At 40.7% G+C, this 13331-nt stretch overlaps 1 protein-coding gene across 2 annotated transcripts in view; it reads right to left on the reverse strand.

Moving 5' to 3' along the window:
• The window catches only part of LOC117572790 (zygotic gap protein knirps-like), a 91867-nt gene that overhangs the window by 16548 nt on the left and 61988 nt on the right, over positions 1-13331 (reverse strand). For both annotated transcript variants that reach the window (XM_052003888.1, XM_034255893.2), the window contains one exon: positions 259-342. The gene's annotated coding sequence lies outside the window, so the exon portion shown is untranslated. The remainder of the gene's footprint in view (positions 1-258; positions 343-13331) is intronic.

Consider the following 13331-nt stretch of genomic DNA (forward strand, 5'->3'; position numbering starts at 1 on the left):
ACAAATTTTAGATAAGTGAACGAATTTGCGATTGCTTGCAAATAGCTGAAAGTATCATTAGTCGAAGTGAACACACCTGCTAATGAAGTGTTAAACTAATGCTGTTGCTCATTGTGTGTGTGGGCAGAGTTGTTGTTAGCCATGCTTTGCTATAATCATATCTGTACTATAATTAGCTGTTAATGCACTTAAACGTTCGTCTAGCAATGGAGCAACATACGGGAAACATTACGTGAGCTTATGGCGATTTTTACTTACCCCTCGAGATTTTCGGCTAGCTGCGTTTCGGTTTGATGTAGTTATTTGCAGTTTCCGAGATGTGTTGTAAGTGATGGTGTTTAACTGTAATAAATATAAAATGAAATGATATATCATCAGTATTTGCTGCATTGGCATTCGATGCGTTGCATTGCGTTTGCGTTGCATTTATTATGATAGTAAAAGATTGTTTTTTTTTTTCAGTTGCCATTGTTAGCCACGTTTATGGTGCGAATCTGTAATCTTTTACATGAAATTTGGCTGCACACGCAAACAATTATTTTATAATATAAATAAATACATATTTCTCTTTCTCTCTGAATTTGTTGTTGTTGTGTTGTAAATAGATAAACAAACGCTGCTTGATTTCACGCCCAACGGCAGCGTTCATTATCGCTTGGCTGCCTACTGCGGGTGCGATTTCTTCTTTTGGGCCAAAAACATTTCCGGGCCCGAAATGTTGTGAAATGTGAATTGCGAAATGCATTCGTGTGTGAAAATGATTTTAAAATTGGTGCTGAATTGTGCAAAAGAGCGACGACAATCAAAAGGCATTTGATATATCAAATGATGGGGGAAATACAATGGGCGCTAGGAAAGCACAATTTTGACAGGTTTTAATTGTGCAACGAGCTGTGCGAAAATACTTCGTTTATTTGACTTGAACAACATCTCGATTGTATCTGTATCTGTGCAACAACAACAACAACTACATGTCACGGCCAGACTCACAAGATACAAAATACTCTCTCGCTCTGACTGAGGTGGCAAAGTGGTCGGCAAAGTTTTACGCCTCGACTGGCAAAGGAACTGGCAAATGACTTTACCTTGAAAACAGCTGCAATTAACGCGGCATAATTTTCACTCGCACACACACACACACACATAAAGCACTTGAGGCTGAGACGTGTGAATTATCATTAATAGACGGCAGCCAAAGTGAGAGTTTTCTAACTGCAGCCTCACTAATGGCCAAAAGCGTCGACTTGCGCCTACTTGTGCACTAACAGTCATCATCCAAGCTGCAGCTGAAGCCATGAAACCATGAGTCTGAGGGCCTCAGCAAGGCCGCCACGATTTATGCGACTTAGGAGCATTTTCCCTTGCACACAAGATTTGCTGCAAGTTTGTGCAAAAACTTAATTAAAACAAAATTAAATTCAACTGAGCCGCATTATGCAAATGCCTCAGCATTTCAACTGTCAGCTGTCTAAAGTGTTTCTGTGTGTGTCTGTGTGTGTGTGTGTGCGGACTAAAAAGTTAACGAAGCATAAATCGTTGTTATGTCTCGCTATCTGATAAGCCACAATCAAATGCAATCAAACTAAATTCAATTTTATGGCCAACAACTAAAGAAGCAGCCGCCGACGACGCTTCAGCCGTTGCTTCGGCTGCTTAGAAGCTCAACTCAAGTGAAGTCAGCTGGAAAATAGCAACAAAAACAACAACAACAACGATGGCATCTGGCAGCTGAAGATTTTTGCTAAGCAGCTGCGTCTAAATACAAATTAAAATCCGAGCTGCGCCTTCGACCGAGACCAAAAACCAAACCCAATCTGTAGCTGCAACTAAAGCGCCGCAGCTTGCCAAATAATTTGCAAATTTGATTAGGTAGATATAAAGGCACAGAAAAAAGCAAAGGAAAAGGCAAAGCAAAGTAAAATGCAGAGAGTAAACGAAAGGCAACAAATCAACAGAGTAAAAATCTGGTAAATCGCTAAAGGAAAATCTGCAGAAAAATCACGCAGCAAGCGCGCAATTGCTGATTTTAGACAATTTTAAGTATGCAAACTTAAGAGAGCTCTATCGGCAGGGCAAAGATAACTTTTGTAGTATGGATATATAGTATAGATGATGCCACATGCTGACAACACTGACAGGCATCAAAAAGCCACGACGAACAAACACAAAAAAAAAAAAAAGGAAAACGATTTTGGCCTGGCCAAAAAGAGATGCACTGAAAAGCCAGCGAATTGTGACGCTGAGATTGCGGAAATGTGGATGACGACGGCGACGACGACGATTGTTGCTGTCTGCTGTCTGTGGTGGATATGTGTGTGTGTGTGTGTGTGTGTGTGTATATGCCACTTACTGTTGCATGCCCCATTCACTCACTCCTCATGCCCCACGGCAGTTTCAATTCAAGCGTAACGAAAACGTTTTGCACTGCATTCGATTCATGCAGTTTTTCGCTGCTCCACTTTTCCCCTCTCGTTCACTCACTCTTTGACTCACTCGCTCTCTACCCTTGACAGCGCCAACGCTTATTGGCATCATTGACTTCGACAACAGGCGGCAACACCGCAAAACTGAGCCGCCGCCAACCGCCAGACGCTTTTGTCTGTCTCTGTCTGTCTGTTTGTCTGCTCAGTCTGTTTGATCTGGCAGCTTGTGTTTTTTGTTTTTTTTTCAGCCTTCGCCCTTCGACAATTCTTTTTGCCCTCCATTTCTTGCGCAAGCGGAAACACAACTTGCCAAATTTGTGTGACTGTGTGTGCCTGTGTGTGTGTGTGACTCTGTGTGTGTGTGTGTGTGTGTTTGCTTAACATTGTTCGATATTTGGTTCAGCATCCATCTCCGCTTGGCGGCTTCTGTTCATTTCTTGACTTCGATGTTTATCTTCAATGATTTGCGATTTTCCGGCAATTTACGCAAAAATATGTGACGAAATTTTTCACTCGCTGTTGCTGCTGTGTGTGTGTGTGTGTGAGCTCAACTGCAACAATTTGGTTTTTTATTTTGAAATGTCTATCGAACCTCTGCTCTCTCCCACCACACTCTCTTTATGCGTTGCGCGCGTGATGTCAGCTCGAAATTTACCAAGGAAATTAGCGTACAAAAATGTTGATGGCAAATATTTGCGTAGCAGCAGCAGCAACAACAACAGCAACAACAACAACAACATCGGGACAACAACAGGCTACAACAAGCTCTCAGCATCCCACGCTTTTCAATTCGTTTTACGAATTTTGGTGATTGGCTTTGCCATTTGCTTTGCAGTTAATTGAATTTGAAAGGTGAAAGGCTCCACGTCTCAGGCTAAAAACTGAATTTCGTTTTTCTTTTCTACCTTTTTTTGTTGCTTTTTTGTGCTTTGACGATAACAATGAAGCATTTGCTTGTCTGATTTATAGAGCTCTCTGCTTTCTGCTCTCTGACTGCTGCTGCGAGTCATCGATAGTCGGGTAAAAGGGATGCAATTTGATTACGCGCATAGCAAAGGCAGAGATTGTTTGCTGCAGAGAGGATGCCAAATTTTGTTACACAAACTGTGGCCAATTGCACGGAAAACTCCAAAGTCATCAAATGACGGGGAAATGAAGAAAACATTGAACAAAGTGATAGTCAAAGTAAATGAAAGTGAGAAGTAAAGAAAGTACAATGGAGACAATATTATAATGCTAATAATTCCGGCAATTTAACAGCTTTAATAATTTGATTCCCTCAACATTCCTTTTATTGTAATTGCAATTCGCATTTGCCATTAAATTAACTCAATGTGACAGGTGAGGCGACTATCAAACACTCTCGACTGTTTGAATTACTTTAATCAATTCTCAGATTGTCACAAAATTTCAATATACCCTTTTCACAGCTCAACACGCACAGGGTATGTATAGAAAATTCTGTGTAAATTTAATTTTTGCGGGTATGAACATAAAAAATATTAATTGTAAAAATTAATTACTTTCAACAACAAATGGCCAGAAGGGAAATGCTCGTAGCGTCGCTTAAAGCTTCGCTTCGTCAGCAGCAAACCGATGAACATCATCATCGTCATCATCATCATCGCCATCATCGTTGTCGTCAACATTATCGTTTTTGTCAGTTTGGTAATGATCATGTGATGATTTGATAATTAAAAGCAAACATCAAGCGAAAGAGAAAACGAGATGAAACGTTCAAAGTAATGAATGCTATAAAAATCCCCACACACACACGCACACACGTACTTTTTAATATCGTGTATAAAAAATGTCGCAATTTTTTAATGGCCACAAACGCAGGAGGAGGACTCGACTTCGAGGTAACGGGCTACTGACCGATAGACGGGAGCAGCTTCTGTGGCTTCTGTCCTAGTCGCAATCTAGTCGCCACACTTGGTCAGTTAGTTAGTTAGTTAGTCAGCTAGTAAGTGGCTGTGACTAACAGTAGTAGCCCAAGGTCCCAAGGCCTGTCGAAATGTGACAGCGATAACAACTTTCATGCGGGGATTTGCCGCGGGGACAGCAGGGAAACATGTTTGGTTGGCTGGCGAGACAAGGTTGAGTTTTGCAGTTGATGAACTCGAACTCGAAGTCGGAGTCAAACTCAAAACCAGCCGACGCCGCCGGTCAACGCATTTTTCATTAAGGCGACTGATCCGCTTTGCGTCTTGGCCAAATAACGTGAATTCGAATTCAGATACGAATGCGTACTGCGCTGGCACTGTGCTGCCATACATCTTATTTGTATCTGTATCTGACAGATACATTCGGGCCGGGCATGCAACGGCAGTATAAACCAGACCTTGTGCCAGTTTACGATTGCGCGCAAGAATATAAAACAACAGCAACATCAGCAACAACCACATCGACTGCTGGCAAATTGATTAAACGCTAATCGCCGCCATTTTGTGCAATTATGTGTGTGAGCAGCAGGAGTTGAGTGAGAAAGACGGAAAGAGAGGCAGAAGCTATAGAAAGATGCGGGAGCGAGCGGTCAGTTGGCTTTGCTTTTTGGGCAAGTTTTCGTCGTCGTCGTCGTCGTCGTCGCCAGAGCAATTACGTTGGCGGTGGCGTCGTTCATTGCCTCGTGCCACCAGCGACCCGCCTCACCTCCTCCTCTGCTTTCGTTTTGGCCGCTAAGCTTTGCCTGCAACTGTTAATTGAGTGATGGCCAAGACTGCAGCCAAAAACCAAAAGCAACAGCTAGAGCAACAGCGTTAGCTCTTTGGCTTATGGCAGTTGACTGGGCAGCAGCAAAAGCAAACCTCAACAACTTGACGCAAAAATCTCGTTTGCCTAATAGCCGAGTTCAAGTTGAATGGCTCAATTTCTCAATCAGGCAATTGACGTGTTTGCGCGCTTGCGTAGCGTTGTTGTTAATTAACAACAGCAACAGCAACAACAAACAAAAACACTGCCATATAAATTAATCACAAAATTATCAAAACGAAAAGAGAGAAAAACAAAAATACTTTCATAAAAATAAATACAGAGGCGAAAACAATGCCATTAAATCGAAAATAGAAATGTATTTAGAAGGCGTTCGAGGGGAAAGAGAGAGATTAAAATAAGTCGAAATCGAAATGAAACAAGTTAAACTGCATTAAAAGTCAAGCACAGTGAAGCTGCAATACAACAAACTTTGCTTTAATGACAGTTTTATATTGTTTTCTTAATTTTGGTATGATGGCAAAAAAAAGTTTTGTTTTCTTTAACTCGAAATACAGAGAATTTTATAATACTATAAATATTTAATGTTGTTAGTTTAACTTTTTTAGCCAAAAATGTTGTTTTTTCCCCTTTTATTTAAACTTATTTATTATTTTAATAGACTTTAAGCGTTTCTAAAAAACTTCTTATTTTATATTTTCCATTGAATTTTACTCAAAGCTATTGCATATTTAAAATTTTAGAGTATTTCCAAAAACGTTTTGTATCATATTGCAAATTAAATCACTTTTTTTTTACTAAAAACTAATTCACAGAACTAAAGCTCTAACTATTTTCATTGATGTTAAAATTTAAGGTTTTAAGAGTAATTCTAAATAAAGTTGAATATTACATTTTCAATTTAATTCTTTTACTAAACACTAATTCATAGAACTTAAGCTCTAACTATTTTGATTAAGATTTCAATTTAAAGTTTTGAAAAGTATTTGTTTAAGTTTATACTTTAAGCTGAATTACTTTCGCTTCTGTTTCAAATGACATTTTCATGTTTAGAATCTTTACTGAGCCATCAACAACTGAATCGCTCATTAATTCGTACGTAAATTTTATTTAAGAAGAAATAAAAACAAAAAGAAAAATGTTCTCAAGACAATAGAGCAACGAATCACATGAATTGTGTTTAATTGTCAGTTTTTAGCTCTGAGAATTGGCATAAAACTCGAATCCGAATCCGTATCAGAATCCGAACCCGAGCACATGCATGATGCTTGCATGGGATACGGATACAAAATTGTTTATGGCCACTTAAGTAAGCATAAATGTTTTGTTGGCTACCGATTTCCAGTGGCTGCCACTTAAAATCACTCACACAAAGACGCGCGCATCCTAAAAACTTTAACGAGCTGCGGGCCACATTTAATGCTGGCCAACGCTGTGTTGAAGCTGGCCAAGTCAAGGTTCATGAACTCAGTCGGACGTATGGGAAAGAGGGAAAGAAAATTCTCACAGAGAACGACGTCGACGACGATGGCGTCAATTACATGCGAGGCGCTAGCTGATGGTCATGCTGATGGTGTTGCTAATGGAGTGGCAGAAGTGTTGCGGCAAAAAGGTTGTGTGTATGTGGGAGGAGGAGAAAGAGATGGAGAGGAGAAGGTGGCAGATTTAGAAATGGCTTGACTGCCTTCTGCCTTGGTCTGGCCTGCCTGCCGGCCTCACAAGCAGCTGCTTCGACAGGCTTAACTTTCAACCGCGCAGAAGTGAGTGCAGCAGCATCGACACGGACGTCAGGGTTTTTGGCCACTTGACTTGGCCAGGCCAAGTAATTAAAAACCGAAAGCAACAAGAACAACGGCAAAGCGGAAAGCATTCAAGAAAATGGAAAATTACTCGTTGTATTTTTCTACGCTTCTCTACGCTACCTAATACTAAAGCCTAGGCCGCAGTCTACTACTGTCTCTTTCCCTTTCTCTACCTCTCTGCGCTTCGCTATTTCTACCTCTATATCTATATCAGTTGGCAGCTGCTGTGCTGCACACAGACATTGCTCATTTCGTCGTTTCGTAATTAATTAGTCTTAAAAGTTAAATAGCCCAAATGATTTCGGACAAGTTACAAAAGGCCGACAGCTAATAGAAGAAGGCCAAAACGAAGCAACAGCAACAGAATACAGCTAACAGAGATACAAATACGAGTGCGAGTTCGAGTGCGAGTACTCGCAGCATTTTTATACCCGCTATCTATAGGGTAGAAGGGTAGTATAACTTTGTGTATCCAGGAAATGTATTGAAGAGGCAGAAGGAGGCATTTTCGACCTAATAAAGAATATATATTCTGGCAGCGTCAACCGCCGAGACGTTATAGCCATGCTTGTCTGTCTGTCCCGAAAATATATCAAAAGCGAGTACTAAGCAAATTTTGCAACATGTAATAATATGATTCCTAAAAATTTGGTTGCGATCAGTTAAAAGTTTTAGAGATTATTTAAGAAATACTTTTGTATAGGTCAAAAATTCATACATTCTTAGGGTTATAATTGCTTTAGCTGATAATCTGATATATTTTCCACTCTGTAGTATATTGAGCGTAGAATATTAATATACCAAATCTGATAAATGGTATACTTTTATCATTTTTGTAGTATAATAATTGGAATTATTTAAAAGTAATACCGCACTGTTTTGCTTTTATTTAAAAGAATATTGTGAATGTAGTACTATATTAGTATACCAAATATGGCTTTCGGTATATTTGTGTTTTTTTCGTATATTAATTTTGTATATTTTAAAAGTAATACCGCATTGTTTTGCTTTTAGTCAATAGTATATTTAGAATGTAGTACTATATCAATATACCAAACATAGCCTTTGGTATCTATTTAGTACTCTTGTGTTATATTAATTTGGTATATTTTAAGAATAATTCCACACTGTTTTGCTTCCATTCACAATGAGTAGCAGGTATCACACAGTCGAGCACACTCAACTGTAGCATTCTTACTTGTTACGAGTAGATTTGAGTTCAATGCGACGCTGCGAGTCGCTTCCCCTCTGTGTTTGTGTCTGTCTGTCTGGCCTGGCCTGTTGGCAAATGAAGATAAGATACGCGTTTGACAGGCTCGACATAGCCGTGGCCAAGAGCAGAAGTAGCAGCAGGAATTGGCTAGTTTGCAGACGACGACGACGCAGCGCATATTTGTGTAAATTTCGTATTTTTATACCAATTGAGTTGGCTGTCAGTTTGGCACGCATTGCCCGTGTCTCTTCCTCAACTCTCTACCTCCTCTTCCCGCTCTCCCACTCTATATTTCTGTGTGCAGTGCTGAGCAGAGAGAATTTATCTAATGCCAGCGTCGTAGCGTTTGTGTGCATCTGTATCTGGCATGGATACGTGCTGTGCGAATGCTTCTATTCAGCCAGCATCTGTCCCCACTCTCCCCTCACTCCCCCCACTACCGTCCCTCTGCCGTGCTTGCCTTATTGATTGAGACAGAATTTATTGGCAGTGCTTAACGTTTTAAGCAAACATCGTTGTGACTTTTTGACATTTGCCAGCCACTAAAAATGGCTCTTGATTCTGAATATGAAATGTGTTGTTGCTGCTGGCGCTTTAAGCTCTATTTATACACATCGATATACATATGGAAGTGTGCTAGTGTGTGTGTGTTTGTAATTGTAAATGTGTGCCATCTCGTTAGCTTTTGCGCACTCTTGGAATATTTTAATATTTTGTTGCAACATGCTCAGCTGGCGCAAATTGGCAAAAATCAACTCAAAAATTGCACTCTCTCGCACACACACACACAAAAGGCAATGTCCTCGAAGCCAACCACCTCAGACCGAACGTCCGTTCCACCTCCTCCTCTCCCCCTGCCCAAAACTACCCTCTAGCAATAGCTGCATATCAATTTCATTTTTGCTTTTCGCATATACATATATTTGCCAATTTATTTTACACTTTTGCTGGAAATTGCCATGCGCTTTAAGTGCGGCATCCACAAAATGCACCTGCCGCAAACATTTAAATAAAACAAGCAACTTTTTGAAGCCTCAATTTCTTACAACGAATCACAGATGCTCTATATTGGGAAAATTGAAATAAATTATTGAAGAATTCGTTAGCTTCTTTGAATGGCTTTTTACTGTTTGGGTCAAAATGTATGCTTAAAGCATTTGCATCCATTTGCGTTCGTTTCGTATCGTTTCGCTTTTTTTTGGTCTTTTCGTTGAACTGGGCCAAGTGCATGAAGTGTGCTTCACAGATTTTTAGCCCCCATTGGGGTGCGCTTGACCGACGCATTGCAATTTGCAACTGATTCAACATTCAAGTGGTCCGAGTGCATTGGAAATAGCTGCAAAATTTGTTGCCTAACAGCAGGCGGCAAAGCAGAGGGCCCAATGTTCAATCCCTGGCCAATGCAATGGGGCACAGTGGGGCAATTGACTCTGGTCGAGCGGCAAGCTGTTGCTTGGCTATACATTATTTATGATCAAGTCTAGACCAAAGTGACACATATCGTATCGTATATGATACGCCTACATCTTAATTGCATGCAGATAACTGAGAGCGAGGAAGAAGAGAGCATTTTGCTGTTGATATTGCGTTCGAAATTCTATTTTTTGTTTTACATAAATTTGCTAGCAATAATATTGCTTGTATGTATGTTCGTCTGTGTTCGCCATTTTACGTAAATATTTGGCCAAGATAAATTGCAGTAAACAATTTGCAACAATTTCGTGCGGTTGCAAGTCGAGAATACAGACAACGCAGCATGAAGGATGGCAAGGCAAGGCAAAGCCTGTCTCCCCCCTCCTGGCAGAGAGAGTGCAGAGCAATTATAGCTCATAAGTTGGAAATTTTTAAGGCAAAACTAAATCTTTGAGTGCTTGCTCTCTCGCTCTTTAAGTCGCTCGCTGTCTCGCTTATGCTGTGTGTGTGGCTGCTTCTGCACTTGACCAAATGCAGAGAGAGAGAGAGATGCAAAGTTCATGATAAAATTACCAACTTAATTGCCGAGCTGGGGCCATAAGTCAAAGCCAAAGTGAGCCTAGCCTCGACTACTCGGCTCGGCTAATTGGTGCAACATGCTGCAAAAGCAACGTCATTAGATGGCAACCAAAACTACACTGTACTACACGGCATTCCACTACACTGTGCTGCTGTAAACCTGGCAGTTGACTCAGCGTCGCCATCTTACTCGCTTTTGTTTTAATTCCTGCTACTCATAGGTTTCCTATACGAAATTTATGTAACTGTCAGAAGGTGCTATTTTTGACTCCATAAAGTATATATGACTGAATTCATGATGAGCGTCATCAGCCGAATAATATAGATAGACATGCCCGTCTGTTTGTCTTTGTCAATTGCTTTGGTTAACAATTTGGTGTATTTTGTAGTCTATGGTATATTTGTATGTAGTATATTTTGTACTTTTTGGTATATTTTACACTGTCATAGTACATCAATAGAATATAAACATCTATAGGTATATTTTAGTATTTTTGTGGTATATAAAGATGGTATACTTTAAGAATAATACTGCACTGTTTTGCGCTTACTAAATATGGTTACCAGGTATCTCACAGTCGAGCACGCTCGAATTGAGTGTTCATGGAATTTTTGCTATTATGGTATATTGTATACTTTATGTTATATTTTGTACAGTAATAGTAAATCAATATACTAAAAACTGGTCAATCTATATTCTAGTATTTAGTGTTTTGCGCTTCTTGAAATTGGGTACCGAATATCTCACAGCCAAGCAAACTCGAATATAGCTTTCTTATTGTTTCGTTTCTTTTTTTGCTATGCTGCAATCGAACAAAAATAGATGAAACAACAACAAGAGCAAGTGCTGTTAGCCAGGCCTGTTAACTGTTGACTGTTAACAAACTGTGTTTTTTTTTTTGCTTTATTTTTGGCGAACTGAACTGCGCTGAACTGGTTTGCTTTTGTTTTGTTTGGCTTTGGTTATTTGGCTTTGGCCAGCGAAAGCAAAAGTTGCAACCTGTCTCCGTGCCACAATGCCAAAAGCAAAGCAAAGCACACATACACCGACTGCACCAAAAAGAAGAGAAAAAAAAAACGGTGTACGAGACGTTGGAGTTGCATTTGCATGGCTCTTGCCCAAATGCTTTCAAATTGGGTTAACGACACTTCAACTTGGCTAACACAACACAGAAAAAAAATCAAAATAAAACGAATAGAAATGCACTTTCATAGCAAGTGTCGCCATGGCAACATTTTGCAGCATAGAAAGTGAAAACTGCTGCAGATGGAGATACAGATACAGATACAGATGGAGATACAGAGATACATCTAGAGATACTGCTACAGTTACCGCTTAGATGCTCTTGCTACACAAATTACATGAGATCAGATTTTTGGTTTTAGTTTTGTCACCGAAAGAAAGTGAAGTCAAGTCTCATGTGGCAGCCGCAGCACACACACACGCACACACACACAGACATACAGAAGTGTTGTCAATTAGCTGGGAGCAAGTTGCGAACGATGTCAAATATGATTATGTTGCCTGGATAAACATGAATGGCCTTTGCCTAAGCAAATTCATTAGCTCACATACGCATTACAAGCTCATTAGATGCGCAAAAGTTGCAAAAAAGAAAAACGCATATAAAACTTGGTCTTAATTCAGCATGAGATGATTGCATCATCGTATGCGAAAGATGCAGCTGAAATTGAGATACGAGTTGGCAATGTACAAATGCAAAATGGAAATAGAGACGAAGATGGAGATGGAGATGAAGATTCACCTGGCTGCCAAAGTGAAATTAAATGAACTCAGGCCAGGCCAACTCTCTATGCGAGAGTCAAGGAACCCATAAGCCTAAGCGTTGACATTATTTTGTGACTTGGAGAAAGACAAAGAGAGACCGAGAGAGTGAGAGAGAGAGAGAGCGAGAATGGCACCGACATGCTAATTATGCTATATTTATGTACATGCCGGAACTATGGATGTGCATTGAAGTGCATGATGCTGCTGCTGGCTGCAGGCAAGGCTTAAGCCTATGACTGTCCCACAATTCCCCGTTCTGCGCCGCTGATGTGTTGCCATTTTGCGTTGACTTTGACAAGAACGCGACCATCATGGGCCATTATCGTGCGCCTCATCAACGACAACGACAAGGACGATAACGAGGAAGGGGAATGGGAATGAAAAGAGGGAATGCGAAGCGATGGTAGAGAGCATCTAACGCCAAAGTCATTAAACTCTCGCGAGCGCCGAGCCATCGTGAGCTCCAAACGTTGACTAACGACTAATTTGCGCATATGACAGAGCGCGGCATGCGTCGTTCTGGGATATGGCATATGGCAAATGGCAGTTGGGTCGAGCCAGAAGTTGAACTGGGAACTGGGAATGAGACCAAGCCTGAAGAAGACACAGAAATTCGAGAGTGTGAGAGAGAGAGAGGAGAATGGGGATTGTCAACGATGTTGTTGCTGTGCATTGCGTTCGTTCGCCTATTGGCAGCACTCTTGACTTTGCCTGGGATTGCGATGTGCGTCTGCTTCCCATTGACTGACTGCGTTTGCTTCCTCCTCACCTCACCTCACATTCGCTGCTTCCTCCTCCTCCTTCTCCTGTTGCTGCTCTGCTTGATTTGTCTGGCGCTTTAAGGGCCCATCAACGCTAGATAGGCTGTGCCTTGACTTGACTTGGCCACTTATGCGTTTTAAATGATAAGCAATGTGCAAGCACAACTTGCCCATTTGGTCGCTGGCGCAAAAAAAAATGTTCGCTATATAATCGGGTCTGTCACACGCGACGTATGCGCAATGCCCGAGGCGTTGGCCCAAACAAATCACGCCACTTACCGCGCAATTTATTAATAAAATACGCCCATTTGTGGTTTCACATTTTGTTAGTTTTGTTTTTAGTTTAATTATAGCACACGCAACGAGCAACGGTAAATCAACATCACCACGAACAGCGCAAATAAACAATTGAGTTGCTGCAACTGCTGCACCCGTGGCAACTACAAACAGCACTTAATTGCTGTAAAATCATGTGTCAACCCACATAAATACTATATTTTCCATATGCACGAACTATATGTACATATGTACATATATAGCACTCTCTCACCTGTCGCGCTTACATACATATAAGGTTGCCACAAAAATGCCCTTCGCGTAATATGCGAAACAGTGCAGAGACCTTGCAGTGATTATACG

Source organism: Drosophila albomicans, chromosome 3, assembly GCF_009650485.2.
Source record: "Drosophila albomicans strain 15112-1751.03 chromosome 3, ASM965048v2, whole genome shotgun sequence".
Taxonomy (NCBI): domain Eukaryota; kingdom Metazoa; phylum Arthropoda; class Insecta; order Diptera; family Drosophilidae; genus Drosophila; species Drosophila albomicans.